Raw genomic sequence first — 19,737 nt, 5'->3', positions numbered from 1 at the left:
GTTGGGGAGAATTTTCCCTTTTCCATCACTTCAGAAGGTACCAACATATGTTTGGTAATGCTCGATGTTAACGCTTTTTCAAAACCATGGGTTGTTTTTCTTTTTTTCTGCAAACACAACCCTCTCAACTTTAAAGTATGTAGTTCTGGAAACCAACATCAATCCCCAGGTGTTCCAACATGGCATAGGGGACTCCTCTTGCCAACCCTCCCACAGTACACCACCCCTGACTTTCTCTCCCATGCGTTTCCCCCCTCCCCCCTCCCTGTCTTGGGTTCCACGCTCTAGCAGGAAAAGGAAATGGCAGTTCCTCACGGATGTCATGCTATTTCCTACCCCTGTGTGTTTGCCCAAGCGGTGTCCTCTGCCAGGAAGGCCCCCCACCCTGCAACTGCTCAATTTGTCTTGTTATCTCTTACTCACCCTTCACATCCTGCTCAACACTGGATTAATTATTCCTCATCTGTGTTCCCTCTGCATACCTTTATCATTAAATTAATTCTCTTCTACTATAATTATCTGTTATGTTTCTCTCCCTGCCCAAGTATGAGTTCCATAAATGCCGGGACTGGTCTTAGTCATATTTATATCCTCAGTGGATGAATAAAGCCATGTAAACCTTTTGGCTGGGGGGCAGAGGAAGGAATACATAAAGATAACCAATAGTCAGGCATGGTCATGTCTGGTGTAAGTGAGAAGAAGATGGGCCCAATTACTGGCTGTGTGCAATTAGACAAGTCATTTCGCCTCTCTAGGCCTTTGTTTTTTAGTCCATAAAAAAATGTTGGGTGATCTATGGAGCTCCAGGGATTCTGGTGGAGTGAGGGGTGCCCACAAATCAGGTGGGCAAAACAGAATGCCAGGACCTTCCTTCCTCAATTCAGCTTTATATGAAGAATGGATTCGATGTCTTTAAATGTTGGCCTAAGAAAACAGCAGCTACTCAAATCTCCCAGATGCTGTACGTATATTAACTTATTGCCCCCTATGAGAGAATAGTATTTTTCCCATTTTTAAATGAGGAGTTGAAGCACAGAGAAGTTAAAGAACATGCAGATAGACACACAGCTCAGGAGTGATGGATCTGAGTTCATGATCTGAACTCAGACGAAGGGGATTCCCGGGTCTAATATTTGGTGGTTCTTTATTATTAAGCTAAAGGCCTCGCATGTAAATAAAAAGATAGCTATGTATGTAACGTAGTATTTACAAAGTCCTAAGCCAGAGATGCAAAGCTGATGGCCTAACAACAGAGTCCAGGGGGAGCTATAATCAGTTGGCTTGACATATTCAAGGAAGCTGCTGGAGGATGTAAAACTTCAATAGAACCTCCAAATAAGAGTGGGGCCCAGATAAATGGAAGAGTGAGGGAGAACCATTAAATCTAAGAGAAAGGGAATATAAAATATAAAATGGGTATCTCTACCAAGCCCAAAGGTAGCATGGGCTTCATAATCTATTTAAAGAGCTATCGTCCCCTCTTGCCCCTGTGTACACAGGACCTAGTCGGGCCTGAGTACCGGTTGCACCATTTACTGATCGCGCTACCCTGGGTAGCTCCTGTGGCTGAGATGAGCCTCAGTCTTCCCATCTTTAGCACAGGGTTAATGATGGTGGACTGTACGTGAGACAACATATAGTTTATAATAATGTGCAAAGGCACTGAGGTTTTGCTATGTTTGGGCATATTTTCAAAAATATCCTATCGTAAACATTGTGCACATATAATTCTTGAAATAATAAGAAGGATTTATATCTGGGGGCTCTTAGATGTTTACTGTCATGCACTAGAGTTTAGCTGCACAGTTTTCTCTCAAGGGAGGCATAGGGAAGAAAGGCAATGCCCGAAATTTATTCTCTGAGCCAAGAGGAAAGGTGTCTAGGGTGAGTGAGCTTTTTATTCTTCGGCTCTTCCAAACTTCTGGCAGCCTGGGGGAGCAGGTTTGTTTTTAAGTTTTTATTTAAATTCCTCTGTAGTTAACATACAGTCTAATATTAGTTTCAGGTGTACAATATAGTGACTCAACACTTCCAGCATCCCCCCGAGCTCATCACAAGTGCCCTCCTTAGTCCCCACCACCTGTTTCGGCCATCCCCACCCCCCTCCCCAGGGGTAACCATCAGTTTGTTGTCTATAGTTAAGAATCTGTTTCTTGGTTTGCCTCTATTTCTCTTTTTCTCCCTATGCTCATTTGGTTTGTTTCTTCAATTCCACATGTAAGTGAGAGCATATGGTATGTATTCGTCTCTGACTGACTTATTTCACTTAGCATAATACACTCTGGCTCCATCCACGTTGTTGCAAATGGCAAGATTTCATTCTTTTTTAGGGCTGAGTAATATTTTATATATATATATCTCACATCTTTACCATTCATCAGTTGATGGACACTTGGGCTCTTCCCATAATTTGACCATTGTAAATAATGCTGCTATAAACATCGGGGTGCATGTATCCCTTTGCATTAGTATTTTTGTATTCTTTGGGTAAGTACCCAGTCGTGCAATTGCTAGATCATAGGGTAGCTCTGTTTTTAACTTTTTGAAGAACCTCCATACCGTTTTCCAAGAATGGCTGCACCAGTTTCCATTCCCGCCAAGAGTGCAAGAGGGTTCTGCTTTCTCCACATCCTCACCAACACCTGCTGTTTCTTGTGTTTTTGGTTTTAGCCATTCTGACAGGTGTGAGGTGGTATCTCACTGTGGTTTTATTTCCGTGATGAGGTGATGCTGAGCATCTTTTCATGTGTCTGTTGGCCATTTGGATGTCTTCTTTGCAGAAATGTCCGTTCATGTCTTCCTGGGGCAGCCGTGTTCTAACAGCCCTTAAAAAGTAAATATCTTAGAGACTAAATTCAAGAGGTACTCTTTGAATTTCCTGCAGCATTTAGCTTAGCACCAAGACCTAATAGGATTCTAGTCTACTCTATTGCTTCTATCTTCTTCTATTTATTCATTCATCCATGAAACATTTATTGAGAAACTATTTTGTGCCAGGCACTACATTATGTGTGTGGATACAGAAATAAATAAGACATAGCACTTGTCTGCAAAGAATGATAATTTTGAGTCAAATACAGACATATAAACAACAAATGTTTGCTACATCTATACATTGGAGAGCTTCATATGTACAACACAGGCCACACTCTAGCTGTAAAGGAAGTCTGGCATACAAGATTGGGAGAAAACTCCAGGAAGCCCAGCCATCCTGATCTTGAATTTTTCTTAGTTCCTCAATCAATGAATAAACACTAGCTTACAGTCCATGAGGACTTATTAAGAGACACTGAATACATGTCCATGATTTCCATGGACCATCCAGTTAATCCTCACAACACCGTTATATGGGTTTTACCATTTTCCCCATTTTATTTTATTTATTTATTTTTCATTACCCCCATTTCAGAGATGAGGACACTGGGCCCTAGAGAAGTTTAGCAGCTTGTCCAAAGCTATTTGCCATGCCCTCCTTCACCTCTGAACTCCCTTTTCACATGCTGTCCTCCCTGCCTGGAAAATGTCGCCTCCCTAATTTTCACTGCTTCTCTCTCACTCACTGCCTCTCCCCCCACCCCCCGCCCATCCCAATGCCTGGATCCCTTCTAACTCCCACCTCTCCTTCAGTTTTAGCTTAAAAATCACTTCCTCAATAGCTGTCTTTGATCTTCGACTATATCAACTTCTCGTAGCACAGGTACTCTGCAATCTTGTCTTATCACCATGTACTGGGATTGCTTGCAGAATTCTCCTCTCCTCCACCCCACGTAATCTCCATGAAGGCCATTCTGCCTCAGGTTTGTTTTCATTCATTAGTATCTTCTGAGAGGCCAGAAAAGGGCTTGGCACGTAGAAGGTTTCAATAAATATTTCTCAAATGAAAGCAAGGCGGAGAAAAGGTATATGAAACACTCCAAGCAGCCATCACACCCAAAAGATCTCCAAGCGCTTAATGAGAAATTCTTCCTGGGGTCTTATCACACTGGCTCCCCAGATGGGGAAAAGGACAGGCGATTGGTGAGCTGCACCAGCTATCTTAGGCAAGTTGACATTTGTTGTATGGCAGGGAATTGCTCTTAGCACAATATTTCCTGGGAGGAGCAGGTAAATATTGAGACAAGATACACATCAAGTTTTTTCTGCGAACCACTGTACAATAATCAATTCCGGAGATAACAAAGGCGTTTGTTAACAGTCCCATCTCCTTTTTCAAAGCTCAGCTCTCAGGCTGGCAACGTTACAAAGCTCAAGAAAAGAAGTGTTGTTAGCAGATGCCAACCACTTGTCAGAGGAAAAATCCAAAAGGCACTATGCAATACCTCAGCTTTTTTACATACAGATAGGCTTTCTGTCACTCCAGTTCATCAAAATTCCTGATGGAGTGGCTGCAGAAATGGAAAGTGAGGGTTTTACAAGCAGATTAAATAAGAAAAAAAAAAAACCTGAGCCCGGCAGAAAAACCTACTTGCACAGTCCCCTGGTTTTCAGGTTATACTTCCCCAAACAAGAGTTTATGGCTGGCCACGTAGGTTTCCCTCCATCAGAGTACTTTGCATGCGAAATGTGTTATTATTAATATTTTTTTGGTTGCCTAGGCTAGATTTTGAAGGCAAACCTTTGTTTTATTCACCTTTGTACTTTTGCCTCCCTGGGTAGCGCATAGGAGCCGCCCAGTATATATTCCTTGAGCCAATGAATGGCTGATATGAATAAACATTCGGGGAGTGAAGCCAGTGCAGCCCCGATTTGGAAGAGCTACATAAATTATTCTTGGATGGATTTCTGTAGAATTTCTATTACACACTTTTGGAACTTGCCTATGCAAGCAGATTAATATAGTTAAAGACTCTTTTCAAAAGATAGGATTGGAATTGGGGATAGATTTTTATTTTTACTCTTTCTGCAGAGAAGATGCTTTTTGTTTTGTACTAAAACTGGTCTGATGAAGCCCAGTTGCTTCTGAATTGCACTGAGCACACCAGCAGGAGCTTAATATATGTGTGTGGGCAGAACGGATGAATGAATGAATAGATGGGTAGATCTTCCCCTTGTCTTGGCTTCCCTTAGTCAGTGTCTGAGAGAGCAGAGAAGAAACCTCAATGGAAAGACCGGGTCGTCACACATCACACTTCATACCTTTGGCAGAAGTGACTACTACTGATTCAAATAGCCAGAGGACAGAGCTTCCTTGAGTCTCAGGGTTTTATATTCCAGTTGACATCACTATGCACAAAGTTCTGTTCTGGGAAGCTGATGAAACACTGTGGAGAACTTACCTAAATATTCTCTTTATCTCCAGTGAGCCAGGGGGATGTAAGACCCTGGTTAAGGACCAAGCCCAGACATTTATTCTGGGCCCCCTGACATACTGATTGCATTGCCAGCCTTCAGAGCCGCTGTCAGGAGAATCCGACTGTACAGTCATCTATCCAGGAATTGTGGCTACACCAAGCCTGAAAGAATATCCCAAGCCTCCCTTATGTGTTCGAACCATTCAACTATCTTATATAGAGAACAGATTGGAGTTTGCAATTTTCGTGGGCACATTAAAGAAATAGGACTCATTTTTTCAATGTCTACTGAACTGAAGTCTTTCTTCTTCAGCTTCATCCAGTCTCCCTATTTCCTATATGCTTGATCTTTTTCCTTTTTGTTTTTGAGAATTAGGGAACTTTGAAGTTGGAAAAAAATATATACATATATGTATTTTCCAAATTATGGTTCTGCCATTAGGTGTGAGACTGTGGAAAAAGAACCTCAGTCATCTGACTCTACTTGGTCATCCATAAAGTGGAAATAATAACACTTATGCATCGGAGCTCATGGGAGGATCCTATTACTTAATGCAGTCACTACCAAACCTAAATGGTTATGCATGAGTTTTCCTCTGCCGCATAACAAATTACCACATATTTACCAGCTTAAAACAGCACCCATTTATTCTCTCCTATTTCTGCAGGTGAGAAGCTGGCAAGAGTACTTAGGTTCTCTACTTTGGCTCACAAGGCTAATGTCAGTGTGTCAAAGGTCAGATGGGCTCTTATCTGGAGGTTCTGGAAAAATCAGCCTCCAGGCTCATTCAGGTTGTTGGCCAGGTTTAGTTCCATGTGGTTGTAGGACCGAAGTCCCCGTTTCCTTGCTGGCTGTCAGCAGGGCACTACTCTCAGTCCTTAAGGCTCTCAGCATTCCTTCTCCTATGACCCCCTCCCCCTGCTACTCAGCGACATGGCGCACTGACTTCTCACATTTGAAATCTCTTCAGCATCTTTTGTCATAAGCCAGGGAAAATGCTGCTTTTAAAGAGCTTGTGTAGTTAGATTAGACTCACCAGGTAATCCACCTTTTGCCATATAATGTGACATAACCATGGGAGTCCTAGCTTACCATATTCGTGGGGTCCACCCACACTCAGAGGGGAGGAAATTACATAAAGACAAGGGTCACTGGAAGTCATTCTTAGAAGTCTGAATATGACAGTGCATCAGAATCACCTTGGAGCTTTTTTTAAAATACTGATTTCTTTGTTTCTACCAGAGGCCCTCTGGGTCAGAATCTCTAGAAGTGGGTCCTGAGAATTTGTATGTTTTAAAACTTCCTGTAACCAATCTATCAATATAATGTGAACACCATAGAGTTAAGGCATCCAAAGAGCCTTGTACAGTGCCTGATATATAACATGAACTCAATAGGTGTTATTTTCTGTCCCTCCTTCCTCTAACATCTTGCTACTTGAGGTGTGGTCCCATGGGCCAGCAGTATTTTCACCTCTTAGGAGCATCTCAGAAATAGAGAATCTCAGGTACCATCCCATAGACTCAGAATCCATGTTATAACAAGATCTCCAGGTCATTTGTAACAGTGCCTTAGGAAGCTCTCCTAGAATGAACGTATATCATCAACCCTAAAATACTATTCAAACTTATCCTTCCAAATGGATGTGTATATAGAAATGTTTCAATTCTGCTAGAATCAATTCAACTGAATCCTTGACCATTTTTCCACATTTATTGTATATCGAGCACAGTGCTAGATGGTATATGAAAAAAATTATGTTATAAATTATAATCTGAATTTACTAATGCTTTCATTGTTATTGGATGCATGAATTACAGAGCAGTTCAAGGCAGCAAGTTAGATAGAATGTTCTGAGAATGACAAGAGCATTTTATTTCAGAGTAGGCAGGGAGAAGACTTGAGCTGGTTCTTGAAAGATAAAGGTAGACCTAGTTTGAGTGTTACTTCATTTATTCATTCAACAAATATTTGTTGAGCTCCCACAATGCACCGGGCGCTTGGAATAGACACTGTTCCTGAACTCCTGGGGCTGTGATTCCCTGGCTCTCTCCCTTGGCCTCATGCCTTTATTGTAGCAGTCAGCACACTGTGCTGTGAATTCTTGCTCAGTGTGTCAGGTTTCTGCGAAAGATTTTGCACTTCTCAGAGACCAAGTTAAATTTTTCTTGGTATCTGCTTCAGTATGACAGTGTCTGGCATACAACAAGAGCTCAGTGAACAAGTGAATAAATGAGACAACGCAAGGAAGAAAAAAGGCCTTGTATGGGGAGCATGCATGGATAAAGGTATAGAGGAAAGCATGACCATAGCATCTTTGAGAGAAAGTTCTAGCCCGGCCTGATAGAAGGGTTCATTCTGGAAGAGTTGACGGAGTAAGTTTCGATGGAGTGAGAGTATGGAAAAATTGGAATTTGAGGATGGAAAGTAGACTTTTCAGTTAAATTCACCAGATACGTATTAAGCTAATGGGCAACAGGGAGCTAGTATAGGATTCTGAAGGGAATGGAAGAGGTTTGGCATAGTGTGTGGTAGTCTGTGGTATGTTATATTTTTACAGATTTGGTGGCTCTGAACAGAAAGGATTAGTACCACAGAGATGGAGGCAGAGGGGCAATGGATGGGTGCGTGCACCCACCTGTGTGTGTTTAGTGTGTGTATTTGGGGGTTGTAAGGAGAGAGGTATCATAGCTATCCAAGAAAAAGTCATGAACAGATGCTCAACATGGAAAAATTCCCATTTCGAAAAAGCCAGAACGTTTAAAAATAGATTGATAGGCCTACTCTGTCCCAACAGAGCTCTGAGAAAAACGTCGTCAGAATGCTGATTTACACTTCACTCACTCATGCATTCATTCTTGTATTCACTCAACAAATACGAACTCAGTGCTGGGCACTGTGCTAAGGTCTGGGATTGCAGAGGTGAAGAAAATAAGATTTCCCGTTCCTGCAGAGGGGGAAAAAAGCCCTACAAATTAAACTTACTCACTCTGTTGGAGGATTAATCGTGTTAGCAATAAGATGAAATTGCTTGAAATTGAAGATGAAAAACTCCTTCTGCAAGTTCTTTAAGCTTTCATTGAAAGTCTGATATTTTCTGGCTCAGCAATGTGGTAAAAATGGAAGGCAGACAGATGAACCTGGGGCCGAATCCTTTTCTTACTACCTACGTGAGTTATGTCTGTTTCCTCATTTGCAAATGGTCATGATTCCGGGGTTATAGGATTCTCATGAAATTTAAGGAAATGATCAATATATGCAAAGTGTCCATAAGTGCATGGCACACCTCTGGGTTTGAGAGGCTGAACCTAGAAACTAGCAACAACAAATGTAGCCACGCCAGGCTACATTGGTGGCTGGTTTCCAGTTATGTTTGATCAATAGGAGGCACAACAGATCAGAGGGGAAAAAGACAAAGCAGTTGGGATATTTCTTCCCATTTCCTCCCTCCTGCCTCCTTCCCCCATCACTCTGGCCCTGAGAAAAGCCACATCCCTCTGAGAGGCTAGCTCCCACTATCAGCCCCAGCTCCATTCTGGAGCATACCCTAACTGGTCTGCCCCTGCTTCCTCAGTGCAGTGGGCATGCTTACCCCTGCCTGGGGGCTTCACTATCCTTTTTTGGTTTCCTTAACTCTGCCTGAATCTCTGGATGTAGCCCCTTTGTGAGCTTCACCATTTGAACCATCTTGGTTGAATTATAACTCTTATCAGTACCTTGACTGGTACAAAAACATTAAATTTTATGGGTGAGGCCAAAACCTCTCAAAGTGTCTTCTATGAGTTGTTCTGTGAAAAAGAGATGTCTATGGTCAAATAAGTTTGGGAAAGCTGTATATTTGATTTTTGTCTTTGAGAGTCACAATGTATATTAACATATTAAAGGTTCAGAGAAGCCTGAAATGAAGAAATGTGTTTAATTTTATTTAACAGCATTTTCTATACTCATTTGACCATGAAACTATTATTTCATGTAACACCTATTAACTTCCCACACTTGAGGAAATGCTGAACTAGGCTAAACTAATAAGATAATTTGTCACATTTAGAGCAGTTTGAGGGTGAAAGAACAGTGGACTTGGAATCAAGATTTGCTACTTCTTGTCCTGAATCTGCCACTAACTCACCGGAGACCTTGAGCAGACACCTCACTCTGGCGGAACTCCGTCTCCACACAGGAGCTGGAGAAATGATCTGTTTTCCCTCTTGCAAATCTGACTCCAATGCACACTCATAGTATTTTCATCAACATGAGCAATCTTGGCAGTTTGGGTAGAAGTATTCAGGAATGTTTTGCTTTGTTTCTTTTGCAACTGCAGCTTTTCACCCCCAGAATTTTACTTCTTCACAGTTTTTATTTCAGCCGAGACTCCAGAATTTCAAAAGCACTTGTGTTGAACTGCACAGAAATGTTTGTAAAGCAAAATCCCGTCATCTTCAATGTTCTTTCCACGATGCCACACTCTGGTTTGCTTCTGCGGTGGTAAAGTGACAGTAGTGAAGGTATCTCCAGATCTAAGGTTTTGTGATGGGCTGCGTGAGTTACTTTTTATCTGGTTATTTGTGCATCATGGAGGGGACAGCCCCAAAGAGAGTCAGTAAACACCAGTCTTATAATGTAGAGGGTCAGAATCCTCTATTCTCAGAAGGTCTACTCCAGAAAGGTCAAGTCTGAACATGTTTAGACTCTTATGATTCCTCGAGTGGGGTAAAAATAGTCATGGCTATTACGTAGCCATTGAATATTGTCCTAAACCAGAGAAAAATCAGCAAAAAAGAGCTATGTCTATAGCCATCATAGCAACATCGCAGACATTTAATTCTGCTTGACTGATATTACTTCATACATAAAGCACAGTCCAGATATTTCTCCCAACAAGGCAAATTGTAGCGCACAGGAAGTGGAATTGAATACAGATTTCAGTTCTCAGAGTTTTAGATAAAAATGTAAATGAGGAGCAAGACAATAATTAAACAAATCATTTGCAGGAATTTTTATAGCCTACTTAAAAACCATCAGCACAATTCAAGACATAGCAAGAAATTCTGAGTCCTCAAAATAATTGATCTGCAACAAGGCAAACACTCATTTAATCACCACCCTGGAGTTGAACCAAGGGAGCAGAGAGTTGGCATCCAGTTCCCACTTTCTCACACTTTACTTTTTCCCCCAGATATTTGAGGAGAAGGTAAAGAATCACATCCTAAAGAATGATCAACAAGATGCTCTTAATATCACCTGGTATTACGATCTATCACCCAACATCAAAGCGATCTGAGACAGTAATGATTAGAATTACTTGTAAAATAAACCCACCCTTTCCCAATGGGGACAAGGAGAGGGAGGCACTCTGTGAAATGACTGTGTAATTTATAAATAAGTGCCCTAACCAAAGATGAAGTCAAAATTTCTATAATGTAGATATCAAAATGTCTGCCGCACTTCAGAATTGTTGGATCATGTTGGGAAGTAGAATTGTGATGTATATGTTAGGTTGCCTCCCAAACTGTCACATTTCTATATTACACACCACTTTGGACAGAGTCAAAACCATTTTAGATGAGTTTAATGTAAATGGAGATGTTTGTCAAGGTCATGTGTGAGAAGCATAACAATGGCGTAACAAGCATAACAAAGGTTGGGAAGGACCTAGAGTGTAGGTTGGGGGAATGGAGTCCCACGGAAGAGAAAATCTGGGATTGCAGAGAGGAAGAAAGAATGATAGCCATTGAAACCACAGAAAGCAGGAGATTAGGGCAAATCTTGTTTCCTTTCTATAAGTGAGACAATGAAGCCCAGAGATAAATGTTGTCTAAGTCCCCTGGTGAGGAAGTAGCAGAGCCAGGATGACAAGTAAGAAGGGACTCCAAGGCTGGTCCTCCTCTCTGCACATTTTTTTGGTCCCCTAACCAGGCTCTTGGCCTGGGCAGTTTTAGGACAGATCAGCTACAGGGCCAATGGCATTTGCCAAGTTTCTCCTTCAGAAACTTCTAAGACCCATGGAGGGTCATTCCAGGGGAAGAGATGCAAGGCTGTTACCAGTTTGATTTAGTTAGGGGTATATTTTTACTTAGAAACAATATCTACTCCTCCCATTTGCTTAGCATGCTCATACCTTTATATTTATGGCACACAAAGGAATTGGATTCTGCAGCAAAAAATACACTAAAATCCTTCTCCTCGTCTTTGTGACTTTGGGTTTTCCTATATAACGCACAGAGCAGGGAGCGTTTGCTTTCTTTCTCCACACAGCCCCAAACTCTTTACCTCTGTGGAAAGTTCATCACCTTCTCTGTGCTACTTCTGGACTCTGTACATGACTTAGACTAGAAGTCATCACCCTGACTGCCTTTACAGTGGAGGAAGACGGGTAAAGAGCTTGCAGTCAGACAAACCGGGGTTGAAATCCCGATCTCCTAAAAGTGACTCTGGGCAAATCAAACGCCTTGTGCTTTGGTTTTCTTGTTTAAAAAATGGGAACAGTAGCCACCCCAAAGAGTGTGTGGTGGATGCTGTTGGTGCCCAAGCTGGGCACCACCCCACCTCCCCCCGCACCCCCACTGCCCTGAGTGTTGACTGGACCCTTCTCTGGAGAAACACCCTCCTCTTCTAGGAAGCGCCTCACCCTTGAAGATCCCCCTGCAGCCACTGACTCAAAACAAGGCAAACTCTGTGCACCAGCTGCAGACGCTATATCCTTGCTGAGTCCTTTCCCCCTGCGCTGGCCTGCTCCTTCACCCTCCTTTCCTAAGAGACAAGACCCAATCAATCACTTGCTTAAGAGTCCTCTTTTTAATGACTCTGATTCCTGGGAACTTAAGGCAGAATTACAAAGATTAAATGATAAATCAGTTGCATATTGCCCAGCATGGGTGAAGGACTCCCCAAAAGTAGCGATTATCACATTACTAGGCACATATGTGGAACCTTTAGCACAATTCCTGCCATGTTGAGGTGCTCAATAGGTTACACAAAGTGAGGCTACACAAAATCACGTCCTGTCTTCTGTGCGTCGGATCCGAATACCTTGAGTATAATATCCATGGAGGTGTCTGCACTGCTCCGGTTCTTGACCATCTCCATAAACACTCCCACCTGTATCCTTTTCTATATATTTTCTCTTAAGCACAATAGCCATAAAAATGTCTATTGTATTCCTAAAGATGAGAGGCCCACAGTAGAGAGGAAAACACCATTTCTGTTCTCAAGAAGTATAAGTGTATTCTTAGATTTGCTATCAACATAAAATAAAAGAACAATGCGTATCATTAGATTGCAGGAAGTATTTAGGGGAAAACCATTAAACTGTTTATAGGTTTTATAGTTTTATAAGTAACCACATTAATGGGATATTGATATATTTAAAGTAGCTACTTGCTTTTTCTCCTCTTGCAAACACTGGAGTAATGATAATACTGAGTATATGATCTGAGGAATTCAAAGAGCTGAACTTGTACTTTTTAAATTTATAATTCCCCAGTGAAGCAGGCAGCAGGCTATTGCAAATATGTAATGAAATTAAACAAGATCCTGACACTGGATGATTCAGACGTCATGACTCGTGGGATACTTTCTGGGTTGATTCCATTTTCACAGCCATGAAAAGTCCATTTCTGCTCATTCTACTGTCCCTCCCATCAATGTCTGTGAAATACATGAAACCTTAGTGAATCCAAAAAATAGAAAAACACAATGCACTCATCTGATGCATATGGGTTCCCTTTTTGCTTCCATTAGGAAGCATAAACTTACATTTCCCATTGTTGTTCCAGATAGCACTACAAGCTCAGGCCAGCAGTGTTAGGGGGAAGTGGTTCAGCTTCATGGTTCTGTAGTATTTCGCCAGAAAGAAATATCCTATTATGAGAGATATATGTGTTCATATTTATGAAGAAATTCAACAGTTGGACAAAAGAAGGGTACTTTTAATAAAAAAAAGGACACATTCCTATAAAATCCTATAGAAGTTTCTCCTTCAGAAACTTTAGAGCTTGAGGTATATAAAAACACAGAAGCTCTAAGGGTGTACTTGGGAATGTCAGCCAAGAGGTATTATGACATAGAAATATCCATAAATATGTATCATAACGATGCTAGATGCTCTGAAAAAATAGTAAGTAGGAATATGGAAGGGCTGGGGTACTAAGAGGGGAGATACTGGGTCTAGGAGAGGACAGACGGTGGCTTGTACTCAATAGGGAAGTGAAAGAGAAGTAAGGAGGATATTGACCTGGACCCCAACCCAGGAAGCAAACTGGCATCACAAGATGGTAGAGCCTTCCTCTCTTTTCATGGAGGATGGCTAATAAATAGTAGTCAGAATTCAGATTCATAAGCCTATATATTTTTTTAAGATTTATTTATTTATTTTAGTGACAGAGCATGCACATGTGTGAGCTGGGTGGGGCGGGGAGGGGGAGTGCAGCAGAAGGAGAGCGAGAGAGAGAGAGGGAGAGAGAGAGAGAATCCCAAGCAGACTCTCTATCAAGCACAGAGCCCGATATGGGGCTGGATCCTCCGAAATCATGACCTGAGCCTAAAAGACAAGTTGGATGCCTAACTGACTGAGCCACTCAGGCGCCCCAGATTCATAGGCCTATACTTTGGATAAAAAATCAAGGCAGAGAGAAGAATGTCAAATAAGCCTGTCAGAGGTCACACATACAAAAGTATTATTTTGGTCATCAGCCTGCAATTTCTACTTCTAGAGCACCCTGTGTTTTATGCACATTACCCGAGAGCAGCCCTATGAGATGAGAAAACTGAAGGTCCCAGAATCTACTTGAAGTCCTCAGGTGTTACAAGTCCTTAGTGGTGGAGCCCAGCCTTGAGCCCAGGACCAAGCAGCTCCTAAGTTCTGGCCCTTCACTGCAAGGTGATACTGGCCAATGCCATATTATAATCACCTATTTCTTTGCTCAACTCCATCATAGATTGTTAGCACCTTTCGGGGAGGAACTGCATGTCATTATCCATATATTCCAAGACAAACCACATGGCTTGACTCAAAAATATTTGCTGGATGAATGAATGAATGAATGAATGAATGAATGAACCAGAGAAAATGGCACCTAGGAGAAACCTGATTCTTAGGCATGCCTATAAACAGCATGGTCATGAATGGAAAATAATAATAATAAAAAAAACCCAAACTGTGTGTTTTATATTATGTGTAACATTTCCTGTAGTGCCTTCATCTATCTATAAAATTTCTCATAGCTCTGTGAAGATTTCCCTAGCCTTCATCCAAAGCAATCACTCCTTCTAAACTTTGTTAATAGGTGTACTATAACAGGAAGAGGCCAGAAAGAACAGTAGGCCTAGCTTCCTCTTAGATAAGTATCAGCTTCTTCATCTGTGAAATGGTGATAATTCCTCACATTGGCACTTATTATTTAATATTTATCAAGTGATTTCTATATGACACACATGTATGTACATGGTCCTAAAGCACAAGAAAGAAATTGGACACGGTTCATGTTCTCGTGGATTTTCTTAGTGTGTGTGTTGGGGGGGGGGCAGACATGTAAACAAATAAATACAGCATAGTGTAGAAAATGCCACCCTGAAGACTCTAACCATGTGCCAGGGAGGCGGAGAAGGAAATGGCTGGGCTCAGCCCAGGGGTGTTCAGAAGAAGCTCTTCAGTGTACTGGCTAAGAGCAAGGACTCTGGATCCAAAGGCTTGGGTTCAAACCCTACCTTGACCATGCATGCTTTGCCTCTGTGACCTTGGGTAATTTACTTAATGCATATGTCACTTCCCACGTCCTTGTCTATAAAATGGGAATATTATTAGTTCTAACTTTGTAAGTTTGTTCTGAGCATAAAAATGGCATATAACATCTAAAGTATTGAGCTCTGTGCCCAACACATAGTAAATGCCTGATGAAGGCTTCACAGAAGAAGCAGCGTCTTGGACAATAAGTTGGAATTTGCTGGAGAGAGAGTGGTACTGCATGGAAAGGCCTTCCAGGTAGAACAAACTGCATGCCAAATGGTTGAGCGGTGTGAGCTTTTCAGTATTTTGATTTTATGATCTGCTGTAAAAAATACACTTTACATTACAAATTGGTACACACACACACACACACGCCCACCCACCCATCACTAAAACCAAAGTTTACCAAAACAATACTTACTGTGTGTAATGTACTTTGATTCATTCCATTCCGTCCTAATTTTTTAAAATGGTAATTGAAGTCCGTTAAATTGATTTTGTGACCTCTTAGTGGGTTAAGACCCACAGGTTGGAAAATGCTTTAGAATAGGCTAAGTATTGCAGTTTTACAAAGCAGAAGTGCTGGGAACAAAATCTGATTATGCTACACCTTGTGCTTGGTCCTGGGCATTAATATAAACGAGAGTGTTTAGGGAGGAGGCTGAAAAGAAAGTCAGGGTCCTTATCCTGGAGACCTGCATTAACCATGTTACAGAGGCCCAGCTTGATCCTCAGGTGCAGAGGAACCGCTGGGGAATTGTGCCCTGCTAGGTGTGGAGGGTCTGTGTGATCCCTCTGGGGGTGGTGTGCAGGATGGCTCTGCAGAGGCAGGACTGGAGTGACATCACCAGTTTATGCTTTGATGAAAGCTCTGAGTAACCGGTAGATTCTATGATGATACACTTACAGTACATTCCGCACCTCATCCTAAAATTCAACGCCGGCCCCAGGACGTCAGACTCTCTATCCTACTGATAGTTGTACAAAGATGTGGCTGAAGCTAGAGAAGGTGGAGGGTCACAGGGCTGCTTTAGCAGATTTACTTTCCAAGAGTAAGTGCATTCAGGAGGTACTCTATTGGAGAAGCTAGTCATGATGCATTCTCTTCTCAGCAAGTGATTTGAAAATATTAGGCACCCAATCTGAACTCAAACCCATGGGAAATGATTTTTCATAAATAGAAATATAATGCATTTTCTGAAATAGTATGAAATTTGCATGGCTATCACGGGCTACATTTTAAAAATTCTTTTTTTGGTATTTGGTGTCAGAGATGATTTGCAAGCAGAGTTTTTGGCAAATTAAGACTTAATGGTTAGAGAAACTAACATTTAATGAGTGCTCACAGCATGTGAGTGCTTTTATACATGTTATGATAGAAACTCTCATAAGCAACCTTGATTTAAACAAATTCTTAGATTAATGGGGTTCTCATTCTTTCGATGAATCTATTGACTAGTATCTATAACTTTAAAGAACATGAGTGGCTAGTAGACTTTTCTTTAGAAAACTTGTATATTTCTGTTCCCATGAGCAGAACTATATGCTCACCATATATTTATTTATTCAAATTGTACTTGTTAATTTTATCCTGCACTCTACTAAGTAACATGCACATGGATGCAATATATTCACAAGAAAGAAAGATTTCTTTTTATGAAATCTAAGTTGAATGCTTTGGAAAGACTTGATAAAATAGGGCGCCTGGGTGGCTCAGTTGGTTAAACGAGTGCCTTCGGCTCAGGTCATGATCCCGGAGTCCCGCGATCGAGTCCCACATCGGGCTCCCTGCTCAGTGGGGAGCCTGCTTTTCCCTCTGACTCTCTCCCCTCTCATGCTGTTTCTCTCTCGCTCGCTCTCTAATAAATAAATAAAATCTTAAAAAAAAAGACTTGATAAAATAAATGAACTACATAATAAAACATTGAATTAAGTTAGAATAGGATAACTATAAAGGACAGAAGAAAGTGGTTAAAAAATTTTTAAGTGCTTTTACACATTCATTTTACTTTAAAGAAACTGACACTGAAAATCATTTTTAAAAAAACACTTTATGTGTATGTTTAATGCCAAGGTTCTGGCCAGTGGGCCTTATTCTCCCAGAAGAGACCATGGCTCGACATCAGAAGGTTGCTAAATAAAAGAATTGTTGTATTTAATTCGAAATAAGCTATTTAACGTCTGTATAGATTGTTTTTATTACTCCCTGCTATTCCAGTTATCTAAGGCAGCATAGCAAAACACTCAAAAGTTAGTGGCTTAAAGTAGCAATAATATTTATTTTGCTCATGAGGGGCGCCTGGGTGGCTCAGTCGTTAAGCGTCTGCCTTCGGCTCAGGTCATGATCCCAGGGTCCTGGGATCGAGCCCCACATCAATCTCCCCGCTCCACGGGAAGCCTGCTTCTCCCTCTCCCACTCCCCCTACTTGTGTTCCTGCTCTCACTATCTCTCTCTCTGTCAAATAAATAAATAAAATCTTTAAAAAAATGTATTTATTTTGCTCACGAATCTGCATTTTGGGCAGTGCCAGGTGGGGCAGCTGCACTCCCTGACAGCTGGGGCAGCTCAAAGGTCAAGGGCTGGATCAAGGGCCGGTGAATTCACCTATCTGGCAAGTGATGCTGGGAAGACTCGGACAGCAACAGGCTGGCAAAACAGAGACTCTTGGGGCATCTCTTCCTATCTCTATGTGGCTGTTCCACCTGGTCTCTCCAACATGGTGGCTTTAGGGGAGCCAGACTTTTTACAAATTAGTTTTGAGCTCCCAAGATGCATGTTTCAAGAGAGTGATCCAGGTGGGAGCTGTATTGCTTTTTATGATCCAACCTCCTGAGTCACACAGTGTCCTTTCCATTATAACCTACTGATCAGGGCATTTACAAATGTGCACCCAGATTCGAGAAGAAGGAATATGGGCCCTGCCTCCGATGGGAAAACGTCAATGTTACACTACCAGAAGATCATATGGGGTGGGACACATATTGGCCAGCTTTGGAAAATACTATCTTCTTTACCTGCTTTAACTTACTATTATTTTTTTTCAAATAACTAACGATTCCGCTGCCATTGGATAAAAAGAATTTCATTGTAATTAATGTAATTCTTTTTTTTTTAAAGATTTTATTTATTTATTTGATAGAGAGTGAGAGAGCACAAGCAGAGGGAGCAGTAGAGGGAGAGGGAGAAGCAGGGAGCCTGATGCGGGGCTCGATCCCAGGACCCCGGGATCATGACCTGAGCCGAAGGCAGACGCTCAACCATCTGAGCCACCCAGGCGCCCCAATTAATGTAATTCTTACAACCACATGCCTACTGGATAGGCATCATAATAGCCATTCTGGGACCTGGAAGCTGAGGCTCAGGGTAGCTAAGTGATTAAAGCCTGCCTTCTTTCCACTAAAACTTGTTGCCTTTCTTCTTCTGATAGGGATTTGGGACTCATGTTTTCTATTTATGTCCATCCTAAGACCTAAAAACCAGTACATCCCATTGGAACATCGAGACCCGGTGATGGACCACACGAGGTGGGAGTTATTTTAGTTTCATTACATGCAATAGTCCAGCTATCACCAAGGCTAGTGGCTCCCAAACTTCGTTGCACATTAGCTTTCTTAAAAAAAATCCTGATACCCAGGTTGGATCCCATACCAATTAAACCACAGCGCCTTGAGGTGGAAGCCAGGCAGCAGTAATTTTTAAAGAATCCCAGATGAACCCAACATGAAGCAAAGCAAAGCTATGACCGCTCTCCTTCCCAAATGAATCCTCCCGTTCAGGTTTCTTCTAGGTCTTGCTTCTCTGTCTCTGTCTCTATCTCTGTCTCTCTCTCATTCCTGCTATTGTCCTTGACACCTCTAATTCTTCTCCAAACTGCTTAGCCCAGGGATTTGCTCTGAGTCTTGGTTTTCTCATCCACAATCTAGGGATGCTGCTCCTGAAGGTGATGATGATGATAATCTTACACAGCCATGTTATCATAAGAATTAAAAGAGATAATGTAGGAGGTAACCAATAAGCTTGTTAAAATATTTGTTGAATGAATGAAAGAATCTGAATCATTTCATAGATTTCTTTTACGACCAAAGAAATTAAGTCAACATGAATCTGGTTTCAGGTATTAAACTCAGATTAAATATTCATTTTTAGGACACATTTGTTTTAAATTTAACACATGGGTTCATGAATAACACTATAAAGAACCCATTCCTTAAAATATTAATATAAATATCTATGCACAAGGGGAAAATAATTGGGGAATTTTATCTCCTCTGACAAAGGGGAAAAAAGGCCATTTAAAAATATTACTCTCTCCCCCTTAGACAGAGAGGGGAGGTGAGCCACAAGAAATCCAAGTTCACATGAAAGAGCTATGATAAAAAATGCAGGTGGTGTGAAACATTTATAAGGGCCGAGTGTTAGGCGGTATGTAGGCTTGAATTTGAAATGACATTTTGGCATAAAACAGATCTCCCACAGGCAGATTTGAAACTTCCAGAGAAGTCTTAAAATGACATCTTTCAAAATGAACAATCATCAAATATGCCCAAGTCATTACCTCAAAGTACTTTGCTAATGAGACAGGCTGAAGAAATGGCTAAAAATAATTGACCCCAGTTGTACAGCTGAAAGTTGTAAAAAAAAAAGAAAAGAAATCCAAAAAAATAAAAAAATAAAATAAAGCTATTGCAGGGTACGAACCTAGAATTAGGCACTGGCAACTGTT

At 41.4% G+C, this 19,737-nt stretch overlaps 1 protein-coding gene across 5 annotated transcripts in view; it reads right to left on the bottom strand.

Moving 5' to 3' along the window:
• Positions 1–19,737, bottom strand: part of DAB1 (DAB adaptor protein 1) — a 1,161,086-nt gene that overhangs the window by 443,466 nt on the left and 697,883 nt on the right. The window lies entirely within an intron of this gene.

This window comes from Callorhinus ursinus, unplaced genomic scaffold, assembly GCF_003265705.2.
Source record: "Callorhinus ursinus isolate GAN/ISIS: 27379988/994484 unplaced genomic scaffold, GSC_fseal_2.0 scaffold9, whole genome shotgun sequence".
NCBI lineage: Eukaryota > Metazoa > Chordata > Mammalia > Carnivora > Otariidae > Callorhinus > Callorhinus ursinus.
Note: the sequence above shows the minus strand (reverse complement) of the source record. Positions and strands in the feature narration are given on the sequence as shown.